The 15,455-nt window shown below is 37.2% G+C and overlaps 1 non-coding gene across 1 annotated transcript; it reads left to right on the forward strand.

The window, feature by feature from the left end:
- The first annotated feature begins 14,198 nt into the window (after positions 1-14,198).
- LOC127664265 (small nucleolar RNA SNORA17) lies at positions 14,199-14,330 on the forward strand. The gene has a single exon (XR_007973128.1). It is a non-coding gene; the product is annotated as a small nucleolar RNA SNORA17 (small nucleolar RNA).
- Positions 14,331-15,455: the final 1,125 nt, after the last annotated feature.

Raw genomic sequence — 15,455 nt, forward strand, 5'->3', positions numbered from 1 at the left:
TTACGGGACTTTCGGGGAGTGGGGGGGGGGGGCTAGAAAAGGGGAAATCATTTGAAATGTAAATAAATTATATCGAATAAAAAAAACCTCAAAGAAAAAAACCACATGATCATTTCATTAGATGCTGAAAAAGCATTTGAAAAAATTCAGCATCCTTTCATGCTAAAAGACTTGGAAAGAACAGGAATTCAGGGCCAATATCTAAACAAACTGAAACAACATGCAGCAATCCGGTAGCCAACATTAAACTAAATGGAGAGAAACTTGAAGCAATCCCACTAAAATCAGGGACTAGACAAGGCTGGCCCCTCTCTCCATATCTTTTCAATATAGTTCTTGAAGTTCTAGCTAGAGCAATTAGACAAAATAAGGAGGTCAAAGGGATACAAATTGGAAAGGAAGAAGTCAAAGTATCACTATTTGCACATGATATGATAGTGTACTTAAGTGACCCAAAAAACTATACCAGAGGACTCCTACAGCTGATAAACAACTTGAGCAAAGTGGCTGGTTATAAAATCAACTCAAGCAAATCAGTAGCCTTTCTATACGCAAAGGATAAGCAGACTGAGAAGGAAATTATGGAAATGACACCCTTCACAATAGCCACAAGCAGCATAAAGTATCTTTGGGTGACTAACCAAACAAGTGAAAGACTTTTTTTTTTTTTTTTTTTTTGGTTTTTTGGATTTGGTTTTTCCGAGACAGGGTTTCTCTGTGTAACCCTGGCTGTTCTGGAACTCTGTAGACCAGGCTGGCCTTGAACTCAGAAATCCGCCTGCCTCTGCCTCCCAGAGTGCTGGGATTACAGGTGAGAGCCACCACCACCGGGCTAAGTGAAAGACTTATATGACAAGAACTTCAGATCTCTGAAGAAGGAAATCGAAGAAGATCTCAGAAAATAGACAAATCTTCCATGCTCGTGGATTGGAAAGATTAATATAGTTAAAATGGTCATCTTGTGAAAAGCAATCTACAGATTCAATGCAATCCCCATCAAAATCTCATCTCAGTTCTTCATAGAGTTAGAAAGAGCAATTCTCAAATTCATCTGGAATAACAAACAACCCAGGATAGTTAAAACTATTCTCATCAGTAAAAGAACTTCTGGGGGAATCAGTATCCCAGACCTCAAACATTACTACAGAGCAATAGTGATAAAACTGCAAGGTATTGGTACAATGTCAGGCAAGTGGATCAATGGAATAGGATTGAAGACCCAGAAATGAACCCACGCACCTATGGTCACTTGATCTTCGACAAAGGAGCTGAAAACATCCATTGGAAAAAAAGAGCCTTTTTAACAAATGGTGCTGGTTTAATTGGAGATCAGCTTGCAGAAGATTGTGAATTACTCCATTCTTATCTCCTTGTACTAAGGTCAACTCCAAGTGGATCTAGGACCTCTACATAAAACCTGAGACTAATAGAAAAGAAACTGGGGAAGAACCTTGAGGACATGGGCACAGGGGAAATGTTCCTGAACAGAATAGTAATAGCTTATGCTCTAAGATCAAGAATTGACAAATGGGACCTCATAAAATTACAAAGTTTTTGTAAGGCAAAGGACACTGTCAAAAGGACAAAGCATCAGCCAACAGATTTGGAAAGGATCTTCACCAACCCTAAATATGACAGAGGGCTATATCTAATATATAGAAAGAACTCAAGAAGGTAGACCCCAGAGATTCAAATAACCCTATAAAAAGTTGGGTACAGAACTAAACAAAGAATTTTCACATGAAAAACTTTGGACGGCTGAGAAGCACCTTAAGAAATGTTCAACATCATCAATCATTAGGGAAATGCAAATCAAAACAACCCTGAGATTTTACCTCAAACCAGTTAGAATGGCTAAGTTTAAAAACTTAGGAGACAACAGTTATTGGTGAGGATGTGGAGAAAGAGGAACACTCCTCCACTGCTGGTGGGATTGCAAGATGGTACAACCACTTTGGAAATGAGTCTGGTGGTTCCTCAGAAACCTGGGCATGACATTTTTAGAGGATCTTGATATACCACTCCTGGACATATACCCAGAGGATTTCCCGGCATGCAAGAAGGATACTATGTTCATAGCAGCTCTATTTGTAATATACAGCAGCTGGAAAGAACACACGTGTCCCTCAATGGAGGAATGGATTAAAAAAAATGGTATATTTACACAATGGAGTACTATTCAGTCATTAGAAACAATGAATTCATGAAATTCTTAGACAAATGGATAGAGCTAGAGAACATCATACTAAGTGAGGCAACCCAGTCTCAAAAGATGAATCATGGTATGCACTCACTGAGAAGTGGATATTAGCCTAGAAACTTGGAATACCCAAGATATAATCCATATTATAGATTATGTGTGGAATATGTCTAACATATTTAATATGTTGGACAACATATTAAATGATATTGGAGTGGTCCTGGTTCTGGAAAGACTCAGTGCAGCAGTATAGGGGAATACCAGAACAGGGAATTGGGAAGAGGTGGATGGGGAAATAGCGGGAGGGAAGAGGGTTTATGGGACTTTCAGGGAGTAGGGAGCCAGAAAAGTGGAAATCATTTGAAATGTAAATAAGAAATATATTGAATAAATAAAAAAAAGAAAGAAATAATTTGACAATGAGACATGTCTGCTCCTGGGAGCTTCCACATTCCCCTTCAATGAAGAAATTGAGCACCAAAATCTCTTTATGTTGTTGCACCTCTTATAGCCTGATAGCCACTGGACAAAAATTACCCTATTCATCTACAAACAAAAAAAATACTGTCTAAGAAAGACACACAATATAGGATAGTCGACAGTTTAATTCTGTCAAGACAGAATAAGCAAGTCCTTTACAGTTCTTGCTCCATTTCAAAGCCTGTCAGATGATTCTGGGCCAGAGGGCTGAAAACAGACACAAAATTTTGAGGAATAGACTGTCCAAGTAGTCAACTGTTTCTACAAATTTGGTAAAGTTTTGGCAGCTATGTTTTTGTGCTTTGTACATATTCAGGTAATATTTAATTTGTTCTCAGATTCCTAATGGGGCTGAAAAATAATTATAGTCTTATAATCATGATTAAGTTGTGTGGCATTGATAAAGATGATATAGATTTGAAAAGATGGTTTTCAGGTGGTAATGGAAGCTAAAATCAGAACGTAACTCAGTTACAGAATTTATGCTCTTTAAGTTATGATAGATGGTAGAGTATTTAATTAACAAATATGGTAAACTAGATGTTAATTATATATTATACTTTGTAATTTACATAATTGTTATGTTATACTCAATTCTTAGCATGAGAACAGTTTTTTTTTTTTAATGTTGGAGATTGTTTCTAATGCTCTTTCTTAATTCAGTTCCCAGAAACACTTGGGAGACTGTATGTTCAGATACTAAAGAAAGCTTCTTTCCAGTTGGCTTTGATTGGGAGATAAAGTTACCAATGGCCAATGACTGGGCAAGGAGAAAGATGTATGACTCATCAGCATGTAAGGATCCAGGAAAGAGGCCCTAAAGGCCACTTTTCCAATTGGGTCTGGGGTAGCAGAGATGAAATATAGATTTTAAAGTATGTTAACACAGAAATACCAGAGGGGAGTGTTTACTAAGGAAAATTTAGAAGTGTCTAATCATTGAGCTAGTACTCAAGGAATATCAAAATTACCTCATAAGGGTGTCTTTCATTAATGAATCCAGAGAGCTCTTGGGCAGGTGCAGTGGTCAAGAGACCCACCAGAAGCCAATGAGGTTTAACAAATTCACTGCTGCACTAGTAATATTCAAATATTATGGAACTTAAGTTTTTCTTATACACTACAATGAATTTGTTGTGGTTATAGTATACATATTTATTATAGAAAATGGTAACCTAACATCCAACTTTTGTAGAAGAACAAAATTAAGCACTACAGACCAGCTAAGTGCTCAATAAACTATTAACTATTAAATAATCTGAGCTCTGGTTTTGCTCACTTATCTTGATAGAATAAGAATGGAGACCTATTTGGTAGGTACATAGCTAAAACATCATACTTCTTACAAACAGAAATAATTCCATAATCTTCATATCATATAGGAAGGCATTAATGTACCAACAAAATCAGAGAAGTTGAAAGGTAAACACTGAACAAAAAAGAAAGGTAAACACTAGAGCTTGGAATTGCAGTATGAGAAAAATATAAAAGAAGTGGGATCTTGCCAACTAGTTATTCCTGTTGATTCCTAACTTTAATGAATTAGTAGAAGGCTCTTTAGCTTACCTGTCTAATTATCTCTTATGTAAATGGCAAAATTACTGTGTACTTACCATACTCTGTCTTTGTTCTTAAATTGAGGTAGGCTAAACTAATCATTAAAATTTATATATATATATAAATTATATATATAAATATCTCTCTATATATAGATATAGATTATATATATTTATATACATAATTTATGTATATAAAATATATAATATTTATTATATATATATATATTATATATAAATTTATTATATATTTAAATATATATAAAATATTTTATATGTAAAATATATATAAAATATATAAATATATAAATTTATTATATATAAATATATTTATTATATATAACATATAATAAATATATAATATATAAATATTTATATATTTTTATATAAATATAAATATATGGCTGCTAAGGATTTTCCTTGCAAAACTGAGAAATGCCCTCAGGTCTGCCATCAAGGTATCTGGATGTGGTGAATTTATCCTAAAGGGAGTAAGCAATAAATATGTGTGTGTGTGTGTGTGTATATATATATATATATATATATATATATATATATATATATATATATATTCCTTCCAAATGGTTTATAAAATATGGTAAACATATTTGATCTTTAAAAGAGTTGTTTGAATAATAAAATTTTCAATGCAGTTATCAGAAATCCTCATATAATGATTACTTGAAGAGGATATAAGAGGAGACATTCTATAGACAAAAATATGTGCTTTATTGTGAGCAGCACATAAATACCTTCCTTGTTTATGTGAAACAAAAGGGGAAAACACACACGTCCCACCACTAATAATTTTGGGAAATTTGAGTTGTAATGTTATGACAAATATTTCTCAGTTCAGGAGGTATTTCTCCCAACAGACTTCTTGCTGGCCTTGGTATTTCTTTCATTTACTTCTTCTATTGTGGAATTTAAATCTTTTCTCTCAAGAAAACAAACATATTTTACACGTTAATTGCCCTAGTATGAGTACTAGTTGGTGTTTTTAAGTTCAGGGAAACATAAGTGCATTCTGATCTACCTGTGATAATGGCTGCTAAGGCTATTCCTTGCAAAACTGAGCAATGCTCCCAGGTCTGCCATCAAGGGATCTGGATGTGGTGAATTTATCCTAATGGGAGTAAGCAATAAATGTGCATATTATTAATATGGTTATCATATAAATTGTGATATCAAGAAGTATTATATGTCTATCTCTCATTAGTAACAGGAATCAACTTAATGTGGTTTAAAACCTTGAAAATAAGGGCTGGACCTCTGAAAGTACGTTAGGAACACAGAATAAATGTTTCATGACATTGGGATGAACAAGCTGTTTCTTTTTTAAGTTTATTTTTATCTTGTATGAACATTTGCATACCATGTGTATTCTTTTGTATTTTGATTACCTCACTCAGGATATTTTCTAGTTTCATCCATTTCCCTAAGAATTTAATAAATTCATTGTTTTTAATAGCTGAGTAGTACTCCATTGTATAAATGTACCACCTTTTCTGTATCCATTTCTCTGTTGAGGGATATCTGGTTTTTTTCCCAGCTTCTGGCTATTATAAATAAGGCTGCTATAAATATAGTAGACCATGTATCCTTATTACATGTTGAAGCATCTTCTGGTTATATACCCAGGAGTGATATAGCTGGGTCCTCAGGTAGTACTATGTCCAGTTTTCTGAGGAACTGCCAAACTGATTTCCAGAGTGTTTTACTTTCCTTTGATTTCTTTTTCTGTTATTTATTTTTATTAGATATATTCTTTCTTTACATTTCAAATATTGTCCCATTTTCTGGTCCCCCCCCCCCAAAAAAAATCCCGTAAGCCATCTCCTCTCCTCTTGTTCCCCAATGAACCCTCTTCTGTTTCCCTGTCCTGGTGTTCCTCTATACTGAGGCATCGAGCCTTCCCAGAACCAGGGGCCTCTCCTCTCTTTGGTGTCTAACAAGACCATCCGCTGCTGCCTATGTGTTTGGAGACATGGGTAACTCCATGTGTTCTCTTTGATTGATGGTTTTATCCCTGGGAGCTCTGGGAGTACTGAGTGACTCATATTGTTGTTTCTTCTATGGAGCTGCAAACCCCTTCAGTTCTTGGGTCCTTTCTCTAGCTCCTCCATTGGGGATCCTGTGCTCAGTTCAATTGCTGGATGAAGTTGTCCCCCTCTGTATTTGTCATTCACTAGTAGAGCTTCCCAGGTGACAGCTATATCTGTCTCTGGTCAGTCAGCACTTTGGGGCATCAAAATAGTGTCTGTAACTGTATATGGGATGGATACCAACTTGGGGTAGTCTCTGGATGGTCTTTCCCTCAGATTTCCTCTACCCTTTGTCTCTGTATCTCCTTTTGTGGGTATTTTGTTCCTCCTTCTATGAAGGACCAGAGTACTCATAGCTTGTTCTTCCTCCTTCTTGGGCATCATTTGATATGTGAAATGTGTCTTGGGTATTCCTAGCTTTTGGGTTAATGTCCACTTATCAGTGACTGCATACCATGTGTGTTCTTTTGTTACTGGGTTACCTCACTCAGGATATTTTCCAATTCCATCCATTTGTCTAAGAATTTTATGAATCCATTGTTTTTAATAGCTGTGTAGTATTCCATTGTGTAAATATACCACATTTTCTGTATCCATTGCTCCATTGGGGGACATCTGGGAACTTTGTACCTTCTGCCTATTATAAATAGGGCTGCTATGAACATAGTGGACCATGTTTTCTCATTACATGCTGGGGAATCCTCTCATTATATGCCCAGGAGTAGTATAAGAGCGTCCTCTGGTAGTATTGCATACAGTTTTTTGATGAACCACCAAACTGATATCCACAGTGGTTGTATCACCTTGCAATCCCACCAGCAATGAACCCTATTAAAATGACCCTATTAAAAATGGGTACAAAGATAAACCAAGTAATTTCACCCAGATGTCCCTCAGTGGAGGAATGGATACAGAAAATGTGGTATATTTATACAATGGAATATTACTCAGCAATTAAAAACCATGAAATGATGAAGTTTTAAGGCAAATGGTTGGAACTGGAAAATATCATCCTAAGTGAGGTAACCCAATCACAAAAGAACACACATGGAATGCAGTCACTGATAAGTGGATGTTAGCCTAGAAGCTCTGAATTCCCAAGACACAGTTCTCATATCAAATGGTTCCCAAGAAGAAGGAAGGAGAGGTCCCTGGTCCTAGGAAGGCTTGATCCAGCATTATAGGGGAGTACCAGGACAGAGAAGAAGGAGGGGATTGATTGGAGAATGAGCAGAGGGATGAGGGCTTATGGGGAGGGGGGAAGCAGGAAAGGGAAAATCATTTGGAATGTAAACAAAGAATATAGAAAAAAAAAGAAATATTCAACATCCTTAGTAATCAGGGAAATGCAAATCAAAACAATCCAGAGTGGTTTTACCAGTTTGTAATCCCACCAGCAATGGAGGAGTGTCATTTCTCCACATCCTCTCCAGCGTCTGCTCTCCCTGAATTTTTGACCTTAGTCATTCTTTTTGATAAGTGGATTTTAACCCTAAAGCTCCGAATACCCAAGATACAACTCACAGACCACATGAAGCTCAGGAAAAAGGAAGACCAAAGTTTGATCAAATTACCCATGGTTCACAGCCAACCAATAGACTGAGCATAGAGTCCCCAATGGAGGAGCTAGAGAAATGATCCAAAAAACTGAAGAACTTTGCAGCCCCATAGGAGGAAAAATAATATGAACCAACCAGTATCCCCAGAGCTCCCAGGGGCTAAACCACCAACCAAAGAGTACACATGGAGGGACCCATGGCTCCAGAGGGATGTAGCCAGAGGATGTCCTTTTCAGACATCAATGAGAGGAGAGGACATTAGTCCTGTGAAAAGTTGATGCTCCAGTGTACAGGAATGTCAGTTCAGGAAAGTGGGAGGGGGGATTGGTAAGCAGGGGGAAGGGGAAGGGATAGGGGTTTTTCAGAGTGGTAATGAGGAAAGTTGATACCATTTGGAATGTAAATAAATCGAATATCAAATAAAAAAAGAAAAAAATCTGCATTTCTTTATGTAAGCAAGTGCATTGTATGCATACATTGCCTCCAGGAAGGAGAACAGTGTGCCCAATTGGAGTTAAGGACAGGATAGGTATCAGTTCTCCATAGAAGCTTGAAAGTCAACCTGGACCTTCTACAAGATCAGCAAACATTCTCAAACATTGAACAGTCTCTTTCGCTCTAAGCTATTTTGTTGTTTTACCAGACTACAGAGCACACAAATCTAAAGAAAAGTAGACATAAGCATTATCTCCAACTAAAAGTCTTTCATGTGGTAAAAGAAACAAAAATTTTGATAGACAACCAATATGCTGGGAAAAACCACTTTCCATAAATAAAAGGCTAATGCTAAGGTACTGAACAGAAGACCCAAAACTCCAAAGCAAACCCCAAGAGGCCTCATTACAAATATGTACTATATTTATATAGAAATCACCCAGAAGATGAATGGTTAACATGTGTAAGAAAAATTATCTAACTTCATTGATCATCAGGGTAAGTGAAATTGCTAAATCACAAGCAATCACTCATTTTTCATCTTGACACTATCTATTTGTCAACATGTGCAAATTAGAATGTGCAAAAGAGGAAATCTTTTACATTGTTTGTGGGAATGTAAATTAGTACAAATGTTATAGAAAATAAATATGGAATTTCTTCTAGAATTTGAAGATACCTCTCTTGGGTATGTCAATAAGGAAATGAAATAAATATATTGTAGATATTCCTGTAGTCATATCTTTATTGAATCAGTATTTGCTAAAGACAAGAGTCAGAAACAAACTATGTGCTTATCAATTGAATGAGTAGTGAAAACTTAGGCCATATGCACAACAGAGCACCCATTTGCTGTTCAAACTGAAACGTTTATGCTACTTGACACATAAACCAGGCATAGAGAATATGGACTTACTAATGATGCGATATACCGTGGACTTACCCAAACTTGGTCCTTGGAAGTTAAAATAGAATACTGGTTACCAAAGGCTGGAGAGAGGGATAGAGAGAGGAAGAAGGAGAGGGGAAAGGGATGAGAAGGGGAGAAGGGGAAGAAAAAGGAAGTAAAATAAGATAAATGCATTTTGATTTGGTCTTGTATACCCCAGTGATTAGTGATCATGGTAATGTATAAATACTTCATAAACTAGAAGGACTAGGTATGGTGATATAGACATTTAATACTAGCATGTAGACATCTGTGAATTGGAGAACAACCTGGTCTACAGGGAAATAAATGGACCCTTTTATTGGATATTTTATTTACTTATATTTTAAATATTATCTCCTTTACATGGTTCCCCTCTGGAAAACCCCTATCCTATACCCCTCCTCCTACTTCTATGAGGGTGCTCCTCTACCCACCTACTCACTCCCACCTCCCCGCCCTCTAATTCCCCTACATTGGCCATCAAGCCTTCACAGAACCAATGGCCTTTCCTCCCTTTGATGCCCAACAGGACCATCCTCTGCTACATATGCAGCTGAAGCCATGGACTGTGCCCCCTCCCCCAATGTGTACTCTTTGGGCTGGTGATTTAGTCTTTGGGAGCTCTGGGAGGTCTGGTTGCTTGATATTGTTCTTCCTGTGGGGTTGCAACCCCCTTTGGATCCTTTAGTCCTTTAATTCCTCCATTGGGACCCTGTGCTGATTGCTCCATTGGGACCAATCAGTGGCTTTGAGCAACCACATCTGTATTTGTCAGGTTCTGGGAGAGCTGCTCAGAAGTGTGAGGCTCCTGTTATCAAGCACTTTTTGGCATCTGCAATAGTGTCTGGGTTTGGTGTCTGTGTGTGGGATAGATAGCCAGGAGGAGCATTCTCTGGATTGCCATTCCTTCAGTCTCTGCTCCAGCTTTCTCTCTGTATTTCCTTTAAAAACAAATAGAATACCGGTAGCATTTTGTCTAGGCTATGCCCCACAGTTACTTGAAAATGGACAGTTGTACCTGACTCAGTATAAAAGGGGCTGCTTCCCCCCTCCTCTCTCTCTCTCTCTCTCTCTCTCTCTCTCTCTCTCTCTCTCTCTCTCTCTCTCTCTTCTCTCTCTCTCTCTTTCTTTCTTTCTTTTGCTTGCTCTGTCTTCTTGCCATTTCCCTTGCTCTTGCCATTCCTCTCTCCCATCTCTCTCCACGTGCTCATGGCCAGCCTCTACTCCTTTACTCTCTCTCTCTCTCTCTCTCTCTCTCTCTCTCTCTCTCTGCCTTTCTCTGTCTCTACTATCCTGTCAACTCCCCTCCCCATGTCCTAAATAAACTCTCCTCTGTTCTATACTGTTCTAAGACTGGTCAATTAGGGGGAAGGTATGCCTCAGCGTGGGACCGCGGAGGCACGCTCTTCTCCCACACCTGACTACACATCCACCCAACATATTCCTTCTCTCCATATCTTTTTATAAACACACCACCTATAGGAAAGGAGTTTCACAGTTTTCAGCATGAAAAGATGATGAACATTTGAGACAAAATACATGCTTAACTATATACATTATATGATGTATACTCATAGAAATATGTGCTGATTTTTAAATATGTACAAATTCAAAATTATGTTCGTGAAAAAGTATTGAGAAAATCATCCACATTTCTAAGCCATCTCTTTCATATTTATGAGAGGTTAGATACAAACATTCCTTATATACTAACAGATTTGCAGTAATCAGCCTCATTTGATAAATAGCTAATTTTATTTGATATATTATGAAAATATCTATGTTTGCTTATACTGATTATTGACTCATTTATCATTACTGAAGTTGGTTAACTCATGAATATGCTTACATTAGATAAACCTATGGCTTATTTTATAAAATAGGAAGTAGTTATAATAATGATTTTATAATAGTAATTGCTAATCATTCAGATTATTCAGATTATTTAGGCTATTGATCAAGCCAGATGTATTTATGTTCTCTCAGAAAATGTTATAAACACATTCAGTTTTTATTATAAAAAATAGCAAAATTAAAAGCTACAATTAACTTGTGCCAGAAGACTCATACTTTAAGGTAATAGAAGAGTAAATTAAATAGGTGACAAAAAGACTGATAACAGACTGAACCTTAAAAATAAATATTTTCTTTTAATACATACAATCATGGATATTTAATTTTTGCAAGGTCATCAAGATACTGCTTAACTGGACTTGCCTCTAGTTGATGAAGCCTCCCCCTAGTAATGACTAAGAGTCTCATGGAAATCACCACTAGTTATTTACAGATTAGGTTCTTCATCTTGTATACAAACTACATAGAAGCCTTTTCATCTGTAATGCTTAGTAAATACATTGACATTTGAGTTAATATTTATTTCTAAATGCAAATTGTTTTTAATTTTTATCTACTATCCTTCAAAATGTGCATTTACACAGAGAAACATAAAACACTCAGTCTCATAAGTTGTTTCAGTTAAATTTAACAGTTTGGCTGAAGTTATCTCTAGTGGATCATTTAGAACAGAACAAAACATGCCCATTAGAAATCTTCTCACTTGCAGCACTATCAGTCATATACTGAGTATAATGCAATCTTCTCAGGTTTTAACAATTAAACTACTTCCACTGTCAAGTTGAATAAAAGTTAAATTCTAAGTTCTAAGTTTCTGTGTAACCCTTTGCTAATGTGAACCACGTGTCTTTTATTTACAAAGAATGCTGTTTAAAACTTAAGCTTAAGAGGTTCAATTTTTTTAAGACTTTAATTTATTTTTTTCTCATATATTGGCAGTGTCCTTGAAAAAATGTTAAAGACATGAGGAACTTATTACTAATGTAGGTATAATAGAATTTATAGGCTTTAGGATTTATATTTAAATATAACACTATAAGTAGTATACTAGCCTACTGCACAGAGGAGTTTACTTCATATATACGGTGCCCTAACTTCTGACAGACTGCTACATAATGGTAATAATATATTACAGTAATGATATATTATCAACTGAAGTATTTATATAGAATTGTTTTGGAAAGAGTAAGTAGTTAAGCCATTTCATGAGTTTGTTCTAAGTCCAAGTTTTGAGAACATTAAGCAAATTCTTCATTTACTTACATCTAAAATACTATCAATTAGTACAAGGCAAGGCAATGATAATCATAGCTACCATATTGTGGCTGTAACCATTAATTGATCAATACAAATGGTTATAATATTGTCCATCTCATAGAAATATTTAAGACATTTATATTATTTGTTATCAACAATAATTATAAAACTGATTACATGACAAAATATCTCCCAAGAAGATGAGGGTTTTTTGCTGAAATTCAATCAATAAATAGAAACAACAAAAATAGAAATACCTTTACAATTTGAGGATTGTCAAACTTCTTAAACCAATGAGTAAGTGTTTTAAAATGATAATACAAACCATAATTTGCTAATATGGCATTCTTAAGGACAAATTATATGAAGCCTTTTCCTGCCCTAAATGACAAATTAAAAAGGGAAGAACCAGGAGAGCCTTTGGGTCCTTGTCCTGATCCTCTTAAAAGAATAAGAATGTATATTCTTTGAAGCATCACATTATTTAATCAACAACACAACAGATATTTGCCCCTCTGTCTCTGTCATTCTTGCTATCTCTCTCCTCATGATTCTCTTTCTTCCTTCCCTCAATACATCATCTCTTTCTACAGTCTCCTTCCTTCCCTTTCTTTCCTTCCTACCTTTTTATTGGTTATTTTCTTTATTTACATTTCTAATTTTGTCCCCCTTCCCAGTTTTCCCTCAGCAAATACCCTATTCAACCCTTGTCCCTGCTTCTATGATTGTGTATCTCTCCACCCACCCACTTCCACCTCCCTGCCCTGGAATTTCCACTGATGCCAGATAATGCAATCCTCTGCTACATATGCAGTTGGAGCCATGATCCCTCCATGTATACTCTTTGGTTGGTGGTTTAGTCCCTGGAGGCTCTGGGATATCTGGTTGGTTGACATTGTTGTTCTTCCTGTTTCCTACAATTTTGACAATTAGGTGTGACACACAAGAATGTCCTTAGGACTGCATTTTTTGATGTGTTCACTTTCCATTCTGTTTTCCCTTTTAGAACCCTATGATGGATCCTCTCACATCATTCTCTATAAAAATATATATCTTATGGGCTTAGCATTTGGATTTGGTTTTCAGCACCGGAATAGATCTATTTAACACAAATGTATTAAATGACACATATTTCTCTTAAGCCTGTAATCATATTGAAGATGCTTCCTATACAATCTTACATTTAGTTTTATTACATTACACTTCCTTTCAGTGGCTTGGGAACATTTGACAAGTGCAGATGTTCACTATCAGCATGGTATGCTTGGAATTCTTTAGTAACCTATTTTTTTAATATATTTGTTAATTTGTAAGAATACACTACTAAATTTGAATAATTTAATTTATTTGCTATTCTCTGAGATATAAAACAGTAAAGAATTTGATTTTTAAATTTATGTGGATACATAAGATAAACTATTTTATGTGTAAACTGATAATTATTAGGGTAAATGAAATTAAAATCTGTTCTTATAATTTACCAGAGAAGCTTTACAAAGGTATTTGCTTAATTGATTGTAGAGAGAATCTCTTGTGCATTGTATAGAAGTATCACCCGTCAATAAAAACCTGATGGCCTTTTACCAAAAGGAAGAAAGTAATAGGTGGGAGTTCCAATAAACTGAACCTCTGGGAGAGAGTCAGAGGCTGGCAGATTTTCCCAGGACTAAGGAAAATAGTCACATCAAACTGAGGAGTGATAGCCAATCATGTGGCAGACATAGACAAGAATAAACATGTTATATAAATTTCAAGCTGGTCTGGAACCAGCCAAAGCTTATAGCCTAGGCATTTATTCATAGATAATTCATGTCTCAGAGTTGTTATTTTGGAAACTGAGCATGGGTAGAAAACCCTGAGCCTACCATAAACACATATAGCACTGCCACTAGAAGAGTTGCAGGTGAGGCTACTGTGTTATATGTGTGTCAATTGGTTATGGAGAGAAAAGAGGCTATGTCTAAGCTCAGTTTTCTGAACTATGAACATCTGAATGATTGGCAGCCTGACATTCCCTGAAAAAAAGCAAGCCTGAGACAACCACCAGTTGGGGCCAGGGAGCTCAGACAGGGAGCTAGCCTGAGACAACAACCAGTTTGTTGCCAGGTCTCAGGACCAGGAGCAAGCCAGAAACTAGAAGAACCCCACCTGGTACTGATGGCCTCAGGCAGGGGTGAACCTGAGACAGATAACCTTTGCATGGGGCCAGGTGAAGCACAAATCCAAGATGACTGCCAGACCAGTGTCCTGGGGCCTGGACAGAGAGCTAGTCTGTTGGCTGCTGCACACCAAGCCCGAGATGTCTCCTGACTGGTGCCATAATGCACAAGCATGCCATAACACTCCTGAGACCACTAATTAGATGACACCAGACACTGAGGTACCAGGTACCGCTAAAAGGAACAAGTAAGTTTTGGAAAAATGGAAGAGAAAAATAAACAGAAGGATGTAAATACAATGAAGAGAGTCGGAAAACAGAAAACTTGAAAGTAGTAAGGAATAGACTGATTTGAGTAGCTTATGATGTCACTTGGGAATATGATGGGGTTCTGGCCTGTGCTACCATCATGAGCCATGTCTGAGTCCATGGCCCTGCAATAGCAGGAGTATGTTACCACCAAATGCCTGGAGGAACTCCCTGGTGTGGGCTGTCGAGAACATATTGCCTGAGGGCTATGCAGAAGCAGCCCCACCCCTCACCTAGACAGCTTGGGAAAGCTGACCCTGGGGATATGAAAGCAGAAGAGCTGACTCTAGTCCTAGCCAGCTCAAATATTCAGGAGAACAGTCAGTGTATTGTCTGCTGATGAGGCCCCCAAGGATATGAATGTGGGAGACTTGATCCTCTGCTCCTCCCCTCTTGCCACCTGCAGTAGATGGGAGACTTGGCCTGCTGTGATGAAAGCAGAGCTGTCTGTGCCCTTCACAGGTGCAGCATTCAGGAGAGTGGCCCTTGGACCTCTCCTGGGCAGTACAGTAGAGCTCACCCTGATGGCAGTGAAGAAGTGAGCCTTCCCAAGCGAGTGAGCATGGGATAGCCTGCCATGAATCTTGTCTGCCCTGTGATGACATGGATGATGGAAGGGTTACTCCCATCCACAATCACCCTTTGCCACCTACACTAGGCAAGGGAGCTGG

The sequence above is a fragment of the Apodemus sylvaticus genome, chromosome 13 (genome assembly GCF_947179515.1).
Source record: "Apodemus sylvaticus chromosome 13, mApoSyl1.1, whole genome shotgun sequence".
In the NCBI taxonomy this organism is placed as follows: domain Eukaryota; kingdom Metazoa; phylum Chordata; class Mammalia; order Rodentia; family Muridae; genus Apodemus; species Apodemus sylvaticus.